We start from the raw sequence: 16,901 nt of genomic DNA, 5'->3' as shown, positions 1-16,901 counted from the left end.
TTGGAAGTTACTTCCTTCATTGATCGGCTCATTTGTCATCCTTTATTCTTCTACTCTACTTTATTGCACGGCTTGACTCCCGAGAAGCCCTTTTGTTTAAGGTCATTGGCTCGACCGTAATGATGCCTAAAAAGCAGACATTCCTCTCTGGTAGTTGTGATCTTGGTCTTCTCGAGGGAATGTGAGTCCTGGTGGATAAATCCTGAGAAAGTGTCGGACCAAAAGTGGTAGAAGATCCGGTACTTCCCTTAAAGATCTTCTGAAAGAGAGATAATGTGCGGTTTCGGCTCGTGACAAATCTTGAAGTCCGATGAGAATATGATCCACGACTCTGCTGATTGATCCATGAATGTCAATCATCGAGGCGGTGCTTGTAGTGATTACTTCTCTAATAAGATGTTCATTTCGGAGATCTTCAAACAGTGTCAGAAATTGTATCTATAGTATCTCAAAATCTTCTGAAAGGTGGTCTCCACAGCAGGAGTCTGTAGCCTTGCATAGATTAGTCAAGAGGAAGATGAAAAGAAGTGAAGAGCAGTCCTGACCCAAGCATTAATGTCACCGTCTTTGAGTATATCTCCCGACATCCAGCTTTGAATGTGAAACTAGGATCCGTGGATTCGTGGAAGATGCGTGTTATCTGCTTCGTAACATAGGTGGCAATGTTGACTTGGTCTGGTTCAAGATGTGAGAATGGATTGTTGCGTCTTCCTTTTTCTGCTAATACGTCTTGCAATTCTTTGATGATCAGATCAGTGTGGTGATCGATTGTCACGTAAATCACTAGCCTCTCTGGTGTGCTTTCGAAATTATCTCTTTCCAAGAGAGTGAAGAAGCTGTGAATATCCTCGATTATTTGCAAATCAGAGTGATACGTCGGGCATCCGGTGGAGAGATCCATATGCTTTCGAATGAGAGTCAGTAGTGCTCGTTGATTTGCTGAGAACAGAAGTGCAGATCTGGCTAAGGCTTTGTAATCCTTAGAGTAAATGATCTTCTGATCTCGACAAAATTTTGTCTCGATAATAGTGCTAACCACTGAGTTGTGCTCTCATTTCCTTTCTTCGCGGTAGATATGATCATGAAGGGTATTGATAAAGTCTCGAATGCGCTCTTCTAGGATTTCAACATTATTGTCTTCTCTGTAGATAGAGGTTGTATTCATCTTTGATAGCCAAAATTCGTTCTGTTAAGCGTAGCGTGAAATCAATTGTTGATTTATGGATGGCTTCGAGAACATCTTCGAATTCATCAGTGTCATTGATGAAATTTATCATGTCGGTGTGAGTAGATATGACCGGAATTCGATCTGAAGAAGAGTCCGGCTCCTCCTGATCTGGTTTGGGTGGAGAATATGAGTTATCCAGAATGTCTTCATGTTGATCTTCCTCGTCATCATCGGTATAATATTCTTCTAAGGATTCGTCTGATGAACGGACTTCTGCGGTATTCTGGTTCTTCACTTCGACACTTACGGGGTCAATCTCTATATCCTTAACTTCAAACTTATCAGTTTTCTTCTTGAAATGAATGATTAAACTGTGATCTTCTGTCTCAAGCCTCATTAATTCTTCGTGACGTTCCAGGCTTAGAGAGGGTATTATCACAGTTTCTTTTACGTCTCCCATTTCTTCTTCCTCCTCAGGTTCTTCTTCTTCTTCCTCTATTTCTTCGCTGGAATCCTCTTCTTCCATTTCTGGGTCATCTGTAGACTGTGATTTGACACCCATCTCTATATCATCGACTGGTGGTGGAGACTCGTCATCAAAAGTGATCCGTCTGGTGGAAATAGCAAACATCTCAGTCTGTCCAAAAAGATCGGTAGGTCGGTCAATTTTGAAGGTAACGCTCTCCCCGTGTGATCACAAGATCAAGGTTTGATTGTACACATCAATGAAAGTCCTAGCCTTATTCATGAAAGGTCTTCCTAGCACTATTGGTATGTGTAGGTCTTCCTTAATGTGCATCACTACGAAATCCGTGGGATACTAGAATTTGTCGATGTTCATATAACACCCCGCCAAATTTCCATCTGACGACATGTTAATCAAGGTCCCACAGTTAACAGTTACGCGATCTATATGAGACGTTCAAAGCAATCGCAATTAATTTATTAAAAAGTTGACTTTCAAAAACATAAGTCGATAAATTCCAAAATAGAAACACTGTTGTGATCGTAACCACAAGCTAACAGTATTTGAACAGTTGTAAAAGTTTTAAATGCGAAAGTAAATAATGTCTTTAAATAAGTATGCTGACTCCACGGTCAGACCAAGCATCAAACACAGCGGAAGTCTACCTCTTAAGGACCTGAGAATAAAACATGCAAAACAGGTCAACAAATAATGTTAGTGAATCTACAGGTTTGAAATAATGTAACAGTATCTAAAAAACAGTTATCAGAAAAATAGTTCAGTTCATTGACCACGAGATTTTACAAGTACAACTCCAAGTTGCGAAACGTTTACATAATCTATGAGCACCTGAATACTAGCAATGACCAGAGTATAGAATCCACTACACTCCCTTTACCCTATAAAATGTTATACACTTGATCTAGTGTATCTAATGTTCAAAGTAAATGCACCACAGTTATAAAGTAGGGTGAGGTTGTCAACCTAATGGATCCGTCCATCTAAATTGTGCTTACCCGATGGTATTAAAAGTATTCAAGCTAGAGGCTTTGTGATCAAACTCAATATGTATATATAGTACTCATGTCAACATAAAAGCATTTTCAAAAATTTAAGTACAACAGCGTGTATTCTCATCCCTGAAAACATGTAAAAAGCGGGACTGTAGACTCACCTTAGAATAGTTCGGATGACAGACAATAACTTGCACGGATTATAGCCGAGTAATGTAACCTAAGCATACGTATTTAGGTTGGTCAACATATATGTTTTAAACAATGTGGTTTCATAGTATAAGTTGTCTTATTGCTCGACTCGACGCGTTCCAAAGTAAAAGTCAACATATAGTCAACTAGTTCATGCAAGTCAAACAAAATCAACCAAGGTCAAACCAAAAGTCAAACTTGGTCAAAGTAGTCAACTAAAGTCAAAATCAGTAGGTTCATGTCAAATATTGGTCAAAATGTCAAACCTAAATCAAACAACACGTTTTAGATCATAAATGGTCAATTATACAATCGCAGTTAATCGTCATGCATAAAGTCCATGTACATGTAGCAAACTTCGCATAATATCTCATAGTACAAAATTCATGCATAAATGGAAAACTCCAGATCACAAGTATACTCAAAATAAATTCCAAAAAGTCCGGTCCGGGTCTCATAAGATGTCTAAAAGTCAGGAATCAGAAGGGGTACATTTATGGTTTGCCAAGTCAGTTTCTGACCCGGCATTGATCTCGTTTTAGCTATAACCAGAGCTAGGGACATGAAAATCAAGCTAGGTCAGTGGCCATGGTTCAAGGACAAGTCAAACTAACACATATCAAAAGATGAAAAAATTTTGTTTAGCCAATTTATACTGTTTATTCATTTAAGTTGGATGTCCTGTTTTCAGCTCAATTCAGAAGTCATCAAAACTATGGCCCTAGTGTGTATAATGCATAAGGTTTCGGAGGTTGAAACAAACTAACCATATATCAAATAACATATAAAGATTCATATCCCAGAAGCATTCATGTTAATTCACAAAACACAAACCACAGAGTACTAATCAGAGAGCAAGTTACAGATTCGATCCTAGTTTAGCTTTTCACATTCGCATGCAATTATCCGAAGATCTAGATACAATTAGACCATGATATCTACATTAAAAGTGAAGTAATTTTTGTGTACATTTCAGATATGCAAAGTTTTAAACCCATAAGTTAACACATTTTATCATACAAGTCTGTTTTCATGCAAGTGCTGGAAAAATCTACTTTTTCACTAAATCAAGCATATCACAAGTTATACTCAAGCAAATGACATGATATCCTAGTGCAAACTGAGTATTTTTGAATTATATATCCAATGGTAATAATTTCACAAACCAATTCGTGACTTATCAAACCCATATTTCTGATCAAACAAGAAAAACACAACGTTAATTTCAAATGGACATAATTTGATCATCCGGAAACGAAATCAAGCGAATCTGATAATGCTAAAAACGAACATATATTTCATAGCATTATTCCTCAAGAAAGACAAGCTTTTAGTTGCAATTGTTCTATTTACTAGTGATATTCGTTTAAATAATAAAAGGTGAAGACAAAAGACAGATTCGACGAATTGAAGACGCAAACGACCAAAAAGCTCAAAAGTACAAAAGACAATCAAAAAGGTTCCAATTATTGATAAGAAACGTCTCGAAATCACAAGAGTACAAGATTCAAAACGCAAAGTACAAGATATTAAATTGTACGCGAGGACGTTCGAAAAACCGGAACCGGGACTAGAGTCAATTCTTAACGCTCGACGCAACGGACTAAAAATTACAAGTTAACTATGTATATAAATATAATATAATATATAATTAATTATATTAATTATATATATATTATATATATATATAAAAAACTGTCGGCAGCCAGAAACTCCAAGGGTGTGAATTGAAAATACATCTCCGCGACTCGCGGAGTTTGAAGGGCTTTTTGCCGCGAGTCGCGGAGCCCCAAAAATCATTCCTGGCTATAAATCAACCCGAATTCTGATCAAAATCATCATCATTTTTTCTTCTCATTCATACGAAGTAATATATATTTATATTTATAATTTATATTTTAATTATAATTCTAATAATAAGGGTATGTTAGCGAATGTTGTAAGGGTGTAAGTCGAAATTCTGTCCGTGTAACGCTACGCTATTTTTAATCATTGTAAGTTATGTTCAACCTTTTTATATTAATGTCTCGTAGCTAAGTTATTATTATGCTTGTTTAAAACGAAGTAATCATGATGTTGGGCTAATTACTAAAATTGAGTAATTGGGCTTTGTACCATAATTGGGGTTTGGACAAAAGAACGACACTTGTGGAAACTAGACTATGGGCTATTAATGGGCTTTATATTTGTTTAACTAAATGAAAGTTTGTTAATGTTAATATAAAGATTTACAATTGGGCGTCCCTATAAATTACCATATACACTCGATCGGACACGATGGGCGGGGTATTTATATGTACGAATAATCGTTCATTTAACCGGACACGGGAATGGATTAATAGCCACTAGAATAATTAAAACAGGGGTGAAATTACATTCAAGGGTAATTGGTGTAATTGTTAACAAAGTAGTAAAACCTTGGTTTACACGCAGTCGATAACCTGGTGTATTCATTAAACAAAGTATTAAAACCTTGTTACAATTCGAATCCCCAATTAGTTGGAATATTTATCTTCGGGTATAATAATAATTTGACAAGGACACTTGCAATTTATATTTATGACTGATGGACTGTTATGGACAAAAACCAGACGGACATATTGAATAATCCAGGACAAAGGACAATTAACCCATGGGCATAAAACTAAAATCAACACGTCAAACATCATGATTACGGAAGTTTAAATAAGCATAATTCTTTTATTTCATATTTAATTTCCTTTATTTTATATTTAATCGCACTTTTAATTATCGTACTTTTAATTATCGCAATTTTATTTTATCGCATTTTTATTATTCGCAATTTCATTATCGTTATTTACTTTACGCTTTAATTTAAAGTCTTGTATTTATTTTATATTTTACATTAGGTTTTAACTGCGACTAAAGTTTTAAAATCGACAAACCGGTCATTAAACGGTAAAAACCCCCCCTTTATAATAATAATATTACTTATATATATATTTGTAATTTTAATAAAAGTAAACTAATATAGCGTTGAGCTTTGCTTAAAGATCTCCCTGTGGAACGAACCGGACTTACTAAAAACTACACTACTGTACGATTAGGTACACTGCCTATAAGTGTTGTAGCAAGGTTTAAGTATATCCATTCTATAAATAAATAAATATCTTGTGTAAAATTGTATCGTATTTAATAGTATTTCCTAGATAAAATAATAGCTATTTTATATACACCTCGTTCGACATCAAGTATTTTTGGCGCCGCTGCCGGGGAATCCATCTTAAAAGCCGGAAGCGCAACGCTAATATAGAAAAAAAAAAGATTTTTATCTACTTTTATTAAAAGTCGTTTTTGTAAAATTACGTTTTAAATATTCAAAAATATAAAAAGAAAAACAAAAATATAAGTATTTTTAGGATTTTGTTAAATATTTAAGTTTTATAAGTTTCTTTATTTTTATTTTAGTTTATAAAAATATAAGTTTTAATTTTAATATCTTTATTTAAAAAAAAAAAACAGAAAAAGAAAATAAGAAAAAAAAAAAAAAAAAATAAAGAAAAACGCGTAAAAAAGTGAAACCTGTCAACTGTTTTTCTGAACCCCGCGACTCGCGGGGTTTTCCTCTTTAATTGCCGCGACTCGCGGAGGTCTTCTGACACACGGACAAAACCCTAAAGTTGCATTAATTACGGAGTTTTATATTATTATTATTATTATTATTATTTAACTTAATTATTATTATTATTATTATTAATTTTAGTTTTATTTTTTTTTTTACTTTATATTTATGTATTTAGTTTTAATAAGTTTTTATTAAATTGTAAAATTAATAGTTTAGTAAAATAAATAATATAAAAATAATATTTTTATAAAAATTGTACTTTTTACAACTTTTTGTATATTTTTATATTTTGTACCTTTTTAATCATTGTAGCGTAACTTTTATATTTTTAGCTCATAATTAATTTTAAACTTAGTTTTTGCTATAGTTATTTTTACTCCTAGATTTTTAGGCTTTGCCGTAGAATTCCTTAAAGTGCCTTTTCTTTAGACTAAGATTTAGGTGCTTTAGAATTTTGCGACGCCTTTTTACGTTTTAGTTTCTTTTTAAGTTATTTCCATTTGGGATTTAGTTTTTCCTGTAAGCTTTAATATTTTTAGACCTTTTACTATGTATCAATTATCATTCCAATTAGTAATTTCAATTTGCGATTATAATTTTAAGTTAGTTGTAGTAATAAGGTTAAATTAGTTAAGTATTTTTAAGTTTTTATAAGTTTCTTTTATTTTTCCGTCACCTTTTATTTTTCAATCATTTTTCTTTTTCGACCTTTTGCGACGAACTCTTTTTCTCTCTTATTTCTCGCTATTCTAGTTTTTAGGACTTAGAATTTTTTCTACTTCTTATCTAAATTTCTTAAAATTACGAAAATTTATTTTAAGTGGTTAAATTGATAGACATCAAAATTTTCTGGTTCGTAGTAATAGTTGGATTTGTACGTGGACCGGGTTATTGGAGCCAAACAGTCCTCAATTATATTGAGACCAAACGAATCCTGCCCCTCTGCTGCATCTTTTGGCTATTCGAAACGTGGGCAAAATCAGAAAAGTCTATTGATTGGATAACTTATTATAATTTTTCTTTCCTTTTTAAAACTAATAGGATATTCTGTGAATGCACCGAGCAAGACGTTCATCACCTTTTGTACGTTCACCACCTGTAACTCGATCAAGACATCGTTTAACAAATATAACCGCCGTTGATTTTTCTTTAGAATCGTCATCCAGTCGACCAAGTACTTCAGTTCAAATTTCCGATAATCCATTTTTTGAACCCAACCTCACAATTGAGAATCCAGAAAATATTCAGGAACGGTTCGTAGATCCTGAACCATTAAACTTTCCTCCGGAACCACCAATCATTCAAACAGAGATTGTTGAGGAACGAACTATTAAATCAGAACCATCTAGTGATACCGATTCAACAAATTCAATTATGGAGAATCTGGAACCTTTAAGTATGGAAGACCGAATGAGAGCTAAACGCACTGGCCAAGGTCACGCAATTACTCATCCAGACATTAATGCGCCAGATTATGAAATCAAAGGACAAATTCTACACATGGTGACTAATCAATGCCAATTTAGTGGTGCGCCGAAGGAAGATCCAAATGAACATCTACGTACCTTTAATAGGATCTGCACACTATTTAAAATACGAGAAGTGGAGGATGAACAGATATATCTCATGTTATTTCCCTGGACTTTAAAGGGAGAAGCCAAAGATTGGTTGGAATCGTTACCTGAAGGGGCGATCGATACATGGGATGTTTTAATTGATAAATTTCTTAAACAATTCTTTCCTGCATCTAAAGCCGTAAGACTTCAAGCAGAAATTGTTACGTTCACACAAAAGCCAAATGAAACTCTATATGAGGCATGGACAAGATATGGAAAGTTGTTAAGAGGATGTCCGCAACATGGTTTAGACACCTGTCAAATAGTACAAATATTCTACCAAGGATGCGACATCACTACAAGAAAAGACATAGATATAGCAGCTGGTGGTTCGATTATGAAGAAAACCGAAACTGATGCTTACAAAATTATTGATAACACTGCTTCCCACTCACATGAGTGGCACCAAGAAAAAGATATCATTAGATCATCTAAAGCAGCTAGAGCCGATTCTAGCCATGACTTAGATTCCATTTCAGCAAAGATAGATGCTGTGGAGAGACGAATGGAAAAGATGACTAAGGATATTCACTCAATACGAATTAGTTGTGAGCAGTGTGGAGGACCACATTTGACAAAAGATTGTCTTAGTATTGAATTAACAATGGAACAAAGAGAGAATATTTCATACATAAACCAAAGGCCTGGAAATAATTATCAGAATAATTATCAACCGCCAAGACCGATTTACAATCAAAACCAGAATTATAACCGAAATATTCCATACAACAACCAACAAGGTCCTAGCAATCAACAAGTATCCAATAATACTTACAATCATCAAAGACCTAATTTTCAAAACAAACCACCACAACAAACCGATGATAAAAAGCCAAATTTAGAAGATATGATGACGAAGCTAGTTGAAACTCAAACACAGTTTTTCACATCTCAGAAACAAACCAATGAACAAAATGCTCAAGCATTTAGAAATCAACAAGCTTCTATTCAAAATCTGGAACAAGAAGTAAGTAACCTAGCAAGGTTAATAGGTGAAAGAAAACCGGGAAGTCTACCTAGTGATACAAATGCTAACCCCCGGAATGAAACAGCTAAAGCTATTACCACAAGAAGTGGTACAACACTTAAACCACCTGAAATACCTGTAACTTCTGATAAAACTATTCCTACTCCACAAGAACCACAACCTGATAAAGAAAAGGAAAAAGAACCGGTAGTTGAGAAGGTTAATGAAGATAACACAGTTAAGGCTAAACCTTATGTTAAACCATATCAACCACCACTTCCTTATCCGAGTAAAATGAAGAAAGAAAAACTTGAAGCCGAGCAATCCAAATTCTTGGATATGTTTAAACAGATAAATGTAAATCTTCCTTTCATTGATGTGATTTCAGGAATGCCAAGATATGCTAAATTCTTGAAAGATCTAATCACGAATAGAAAGAAAATGGAAGAACTCTCGGCTGTTACTATGAATGCTAATTGTTCAGCAGTGCTGTTGAATAAGATACCAGAAAAACTATCTGATCCAGGAAGTTTCACAATTCCATGTTTTCTGGGTAGTCTTAGTTCAATAGAAGCATTAGCAGATTTAGGTGCTAGTATAAATTTAATGCCGTATTCACTATACGCTAAACTAGACCTTGGAGAATTGAAACCAACAAGAATAAGCATACAACTAGCCGATAGATCAATAAAATATCCTAGAGGGATAATGGAGAACATGCTAGTTAAAGTTGGTACTTTAGTATTTCCAGTAGATTTTGTTGTTTTGGACATGGAAGAAGATTCTCAAGTTCCTCTCATATTAGGAAGACCATTCTTAAACACGGCTAAAGCAATGATAGACGTGTTCGGTAAGAAACTGACCCTAAGTATAGAGGATGAGAGTGTTACCTTTTCAGTTGATAGAGCAATGCAACAACCACAATCTGCAGATGATACATGTTATTATATTCAAACTATAGATGCACATGCAGAATTATTAGAAGAATTTCCAGAATTACAAGGAACAGGAGAATGTTCTTTAGGAGAAGGAAATGAACCAATTGATGAAGCTGAAATGTTAGCTACACTTATAGCTAATGGATATGAACCAACAACAGAAGAAATTCAAATGCTAAAAGAAGAAGACAGATATCGATATAAATCATCGATAGAAGAACCTCCGAAATTAGAGTTAAAGCCACTTCCAAACCATTTGGAATACGCTTATTTACATGGTGAATCTGAATTACCTGTAATAATATCGTCTTCTCTTACTGAAAATGAGAAATCACAACTCATTTCTGTGTTGAAAGCTCATAAACCAGCCATTGCATGGAAGATTCATGATATTAAAGGAATAAGTCCTTCGTATTGCACACATAAAATCCTTATGGAAGAAGGTCATAAAACGTATGTGCAACGCCAACGAAGACTAAATCCTAATATGCAAGATGTAGTTAAGAAAGAGATTATTAAACTGCTAGATGCAGGTTTGATATATCCAATTTCTGATAGTCCATGGGTAAGCCCAGTTCAATGCGTGCCTAAGAAGGGTGGCATGACTGTTATCACAAATGAGAAAAATGAGCTTATTCCTACTAGGACTGTAACAGGATGGCGTGTATGTATTGATTATAGAAAATTAAATGACGCCACCAGAAAAGATCACTTTCCCTTACCTTTCATAGATCAAATGTTGGAAAGATTAGCCGGAAATAGTTACTATTGTTTTCTAGATGGATTTTCCGGATATTTTCAAATTCCAATAGCACCCGAGGACCAAGAGAAAACCACATTCACGTGCCCTTATGGTACTTTTGCTTACAAACGCATGCCATTTGGACTTTGTAACGCCCCTGCAACCTTTCAAAGGTGTATGATGGCGATTTTTCACGACATGATAGAAGAATGCATGGAAGTATTCATGGATGACTTTTCAGTCTTCGGTGATACATTTAAATCATGTCTAGTTAATCTGGAACGAATGCTAATTAGATGCGAAAAATCAAATCTAGTACTCAATTGGGAGAAATGCCATTTCATGGTTAAAGAAGGCATAGTTCTTGGACATAAAATTTCAAAAGAAGGAATTGAAGTGGATAGAGCTAAAGTAGATGTAATTGCTAAACTTCCACATCCCACCAATGTTAGAGGAGTTAGGAGTTTTCTAGGGCATGCCGGTTTTTACCGACGTTTTATAAAAGATTTTTCTAAAATTGCCACTCCTATGAATAAACTCCTAGAAAAGGATGCGCCATTCATCTTTTCAGATGAATGTATCAAATCTTTTAATATTCTTAAAGAAAAACTCACTAATGCGCCGATCATGATAACACCAAATTGGAATCTACCATTCGAACTAATGTGCGATGCAAGTGATTTTGCAATGGGAGCCGTTTTAGGACAAAGGATTGAAAAACGATTTCAACCTATATATTATGCTAGTAAGACATTACAAGGAGCACAAACGAACTATACAACTACTGAAAAAGAACTCCTTGCTATTGTCTTTGCTTTTGACAAATTTCGATCATATCTCGTTCTAGCAAAAACGGTGGTCTATACCGACCATTCTGCTCTTAGATACCTATTTTCAAAACAAGATGCTAAACCAAGATTAATCCGTTGGATTTTACTCTTACAAGAGTTTGATATTGAAATCCGAGATAAAAAAGGAGCAGAAAATCTCGCCGCTGATCATCTTTCTCGTCTTGAAAATCCCGAATTAGAAGTTCTGAATGAATCGGCCATACAAGACAACTTTCCTGATGAATATCTATTGAAGATAGATTATAAAGAAATCCCATGGTTTGCAGACTATGCAAACTACTTAGTTTGTGGATTCCTTGAAAAAGGATTATCATACCAAAGACGAAAGAAATTCTTCAGTGATATAAAACACTATTTCTGGGAAGATCCACATCTGTTTAAAAGTTGTCCCGATGGAATAATACGCCGATGTGTATTTGGAGATGAAGCTAGTAAAATTTTAAACCATTGTCACACAGGACCAACAGGAGGGCATTATGGGCCTCAACTAACAGCAAGAAAAGTTTATGAAGCTGGATTCTATTGGCCTACAATTTACAAAGACGCACACCTTCTTTGCAAATCCTGTGATGCATGTCAAAGGGCCGGAAAAATAAGTCAACGTGATGAAATGCCACAAAATGTCATCCAAGTATGTGAAGTATTTGACATTTGGGGTATTGACTTTATGGGTCCATTTCCAAAATCTCATAATAATCTATATATACTCGTAGCCATTGATTATGTATCTAAATGGGCGGAAGCACAAGCTCTCCCAACTAACGATGCACGAGTTGTAGTCAACTTTTTAAAACGTCTTTTTGCAAGGTTTGGAACACCGAAAGCTTTAATAAGTGATCGGGGTACTCATTTCTGTAATAATCAACTTGAGAAAGTTCTTAAAAGATATGGAGTAACTCATAAAATCTCCACCGCATATCATCCACAAACAAGTGGACAAGTTGAAAATACAAACCGAGCTTTAAAACGTATTCTAGAGAAAACCGTAGGATCAAATCCAAAGGAATGGTCCATTAAATTGGAGGATGCACTCTGGGCTTTTAGAACAGCCTACAAAACTCCAATTGGAACCACACCTTTTAGACTTGTTTATGGAAAAGCATGTCATCTTCCAGTAGAAATTGAACACAAAGCATTTTGGGCTTTGAAGACATGTAATCTTGATTTACATGAAGCTGGACATCTACGATTAAGTCAACTAAACGAATTAGAAGAATTAAGACATGAAGCATACGAAAATTCGTTAATCTATAAAGAAAGAACGAAGAAATGGCATGATAAAAGAATCAGAAGATCAAAAGAATTCAAAGAAGGAGACAGAGTTCTTCTTTTCAATTCACGATTCAAGCTATTTCCTGGAAAATTGAAATCAAGATGGTCTGGACCATTCATAGTCAAAAGAGTTTTCCCATACGGAACGATAGAATTAATAAATTCAAATGGGATTGAATTTAAAGTTAATGGTCACAGAGTTAAACATTACATACATGGTCCGATGGAAGTCGACAACGAAGTTAATCACAATTTCGACACCACAGCAAACTAAGTGTGGGGAGAATCAAGTCTTTAAAGGATAATATATATTTCTGTTAGAGTTAGATTGTCTGTTTTCGTGTAATTCTCGAAAATGGAACACGTATGGTCTTTCCCTAGCAGACCCTAAAGAACTAGTCTTCTCCCCCCATTCTGAATTTTTATTTTTTTTAGGTTTTTACAAAATGAAGACTGCCTGTGAACTAAACCATGGTCTAATGCTACACGCTTTGATCACTAAAAGAAATAATGACATACTACCGAGTGAATTAGTATCAGTAATCAGAGAAAGAATGGACGGAGTTAGAAAAGGATCCAGATGCGAAGATAATAAGTTACAATTTGGTAAAGGAAAATCAAAATCCGCAGCAAAAAGAAGAGCACGACACCTAGAAAAATGTCACAAATGCGGAAAATGGTCACATGGAGGTAAATGTTCAAATAATCAAACCTATTCAAATACCGAATTTGTTACTTTATGCAGAGACGGACCGTTCATATGTTTAGAAGAAAAGACAATGAATGCTCGAGGTTACGCCTATGCAGCCATGGAAGACCAATTAAACCGACTATCTTATGAATATAATAGATCATATAACTAAGAAATCTATTTCACAGGTATGTCTGTATAGTTTTTATTTTTATTTTTATTTTTAACCTTTTGATAATAAACGCTAATTTGTTCGCTAAAAAGTATTAAATTGGTATTAAATAAAATTAGGTTTGGCGACCGAAATTATTGATATCATTCAAAAATTTATTACATCACTGCGAAATTTAACGTTTATTCTTAAGGTATAAATATCTTTAATCAATCAACCCAAAATATTTCAAAAATTCGTCATGAGTTAAATTAGGTCTTGGAACCGAAATTACTTTACCGAAAAGAGGGGCGCATATTTTTGATAATATTTGATTGATAAAAGTGGGATAAAAAGACAAAAAGATTTTTAAATTTATTTTTACCATATTTTTAAAATTAATATTTAAATCTTAAATTAATATTGTAAACTTTGTAAAAACAATATTTTTAAAAATTGTAAATATTTGAAAAATTAATATAAGTTTGGTATGAATTTATGAATTTTTAAATTAAGTTTGGTGTGAATTTTTAAGTTTTAAAATATGAAATTTTAATTTTATGCATTTCAAATTTTAAGTTTGGTGTGAATTTTGAATTTTTAATATTAATTTTGAATTTTATATTTAAGTTGTGTGAATTTAAAAACAAAAATTTACTTTATCTCATTAAGTTAAGAATATGATTTTTAAAATTCGTCGTAAGTTGAAGACTAGGTCTCTGAACCGAAATTGCTTTACCCGAGGGAGGGACGAGAACTTTTATTATCATTATTTTTAATCTTATTGATTTAAAGTATGCAAAAACATTAAAAAACCCAAAAATCTTAGCTTTTAAAAACAATCGCTACAAAAAGACAAATTTTAAAATTTTGTCGAAGGACGGACTAGGACATCGATCCGAAACGACCTCGTCCTAAATAACAAGGGAAACAAAATTTTAAAATTAATTTCTTAATTGTTTTATAAGTTAAAGATTATAAAGATTATAAAAAAAAAAAAAAAAAAAAAAAAAAAAAAAAATATAATAAACTCCGCGACTCGCGGAGTTTTCAGTGAAAACCTCCGCGACTCGCGGAGGGTCCAAAACCCAGAAAAAAAAAATAAAAGAGCTGCTCGACTGATCACTCGCACACACACAAAAACACCCAAATACAGCTCGAAAAAACCCAAGAAAACCCACGAAAATCATCCCAAAAACTCGATTTTTCACCATTAATCTTCAAATTTTTCACTACAATCATGTTGAGAAGGATGATATCTAGGAACTACTCAAGAAAACAGGTACAATTACACCCCAAATCACCTTTAAATCCGAATTTTAGTGTGTTCTTGAGCATATTTTCATAATTTGAATTTTGTTAACTTTTAGTGTAATTAGTGTTAAATTGTTAGTATATTATGCATGTAAAACCTAGATTGATGCTTGTTAACATGATTTGAAGCCAAAAACTTCAAAATTTTTAGAATCTAGGGTTTGTGTTCTTGAGCAATTTGGGGCTTTTTGATATAAACAGGTTATGGCCGATTTTTGTCATGAATTATTGCTAAATTGAGTAGTGTAACATGTCTAGGTAGTTAAATGATCCAAACTTTGAGCCTAAACATGATTTTGAGAATTAAAGTGGACTTTTTCAAGTCCAAAATTCATGAACTTGATTTTTGAAAGATAATGCCATTTGAGACTTGTTTATTTGCTAGTAATGATTATTTTGACATGTTATTTGAGTTGAATGCTTATGAACTTGGCGAAAATTTTCGTATAAGCTTATTTGAAAAAGTGTAGATTTGATAAAAATGTGAAAATAAGCTTAAGTTTGATATAAATTGATAATGTCATTGTAATTATTTTGATTGATGATTTTGCTGACACTAATGCATATTTGGATGCACAAAATTTGTGTTTGATGTGTTTTGCAGAATGAAAGGGGTGAATCTTCATCCCAAGCCCGCCATGCTCCTGCTGAGAACTTGGAACAACAGGAGGTAGATAACTACTACAAGCATGATGTACCTCATCCAGTCATGACCTTTTCAGATATGCACTTGGAACAGTTGCACCCGAACTTGCGATTTGACAGACTTTGGATAGATTATCCAAAATATCAACGGGGATTGCATACTCTTCATTCCAAGGTTGTTGAGGTACCGAGGGTCATAGAATGGGGACCCTTGGAAGCTGTAGAATTGGCCGGGCCAATTAGGGAATTACTGGTACAGAGGTATGGTAATTCTTATTTTAATGACTGGATATGTTTATTCACCATACGCAGACCTGTATATAAAGTATGGTGTGAAGAGTTGTTATGTAGTATAGAGTTGAATGATCGGGTAGCTAGTTTAACCGATCGTTCTTTTATTAGATTTTTGTTAGGCGGTTCGATGCGCCACATGTCATTACTGGACATGGCTCAGGCTTTACGTATATATACGCCTGAGGAATTAGCGTCTGCCGATTGTAGAGGATTGATACTAAACGGTAGGAAAATAGATGAAAATTTTGATACACACGGTGTGTGGAGTCAAATGACAAGCCATCACCGTTTCAAAGGGGGAAACTACTCTTATTTGGATATAGATAGAGCCGAATTAAGAGTAATACATAGGTTTTTAGCTAATTCGATTACACAAAGGGGTAAAAACAAAGAAAAGGTAAATGAACAAGATTTGTTTTACCATATGTGTATTCGAGACCCACACAGCGCTGTAAGTATACCATATTGTGTGGGTTATTATTTATCAGCTATGGTTCGAGGGATGCGTCCACATAGCATAATAGGAGGTGGTATTTTTATTACTTTGATTGGTGAATATCTCGGTGTGGATATAAGTCGGGGGGGATTATTAGTAGAAGAGCCGGAACCCCGCGACACTATAGGTTTAAATGTATACCATGGTGCGAAAGTGTTGAAGCGGCGAAATAACGCCGCAGTACGATACAATGGTAGACATCCACAGGTAGAGAGAAACCAAGAACAAGGTAATGTAGGAGGGGGGAACCAGATGCAAGAAATGCAAAGGTTTATAGCTTCTCAGGAATACGAAAATGCTAGACAGAGAGCATTTGAAGATTGGCAAGTTCATCAGAACCAGATCATAGCGCATTGCCAACACATAGGTAGAAACTATATTCCTACACCGAAACCCGTCTTCCCTCCTTGGTCGATAGAGATGCAGCCACCATATCCTACGTATGACCCTGCCGAAGCATTCTATAGCACTTATGGTTATGCGTGGAACCCCTATTGGT

Source organism: Rutidosis leptorrhynchoides, chromosome 4 (assembly GCF_046630445.1).
Source record: "Rutidosis leptorrhynchoides isolate AG116_Rl617_1_P2 chromosome 4, CSIRO_AGI_Rlap_v1, whole genome shotgun sequence".
NCBI lineage: Eukaryota > Viridiplantae > Streptophyta > Magnoliopsida > Asterales > Asteraceae > Rutidosis > Rutidosis leptorrhynchoides.
Note: the sequence above shows the minus strand (reverse complement) of the source record.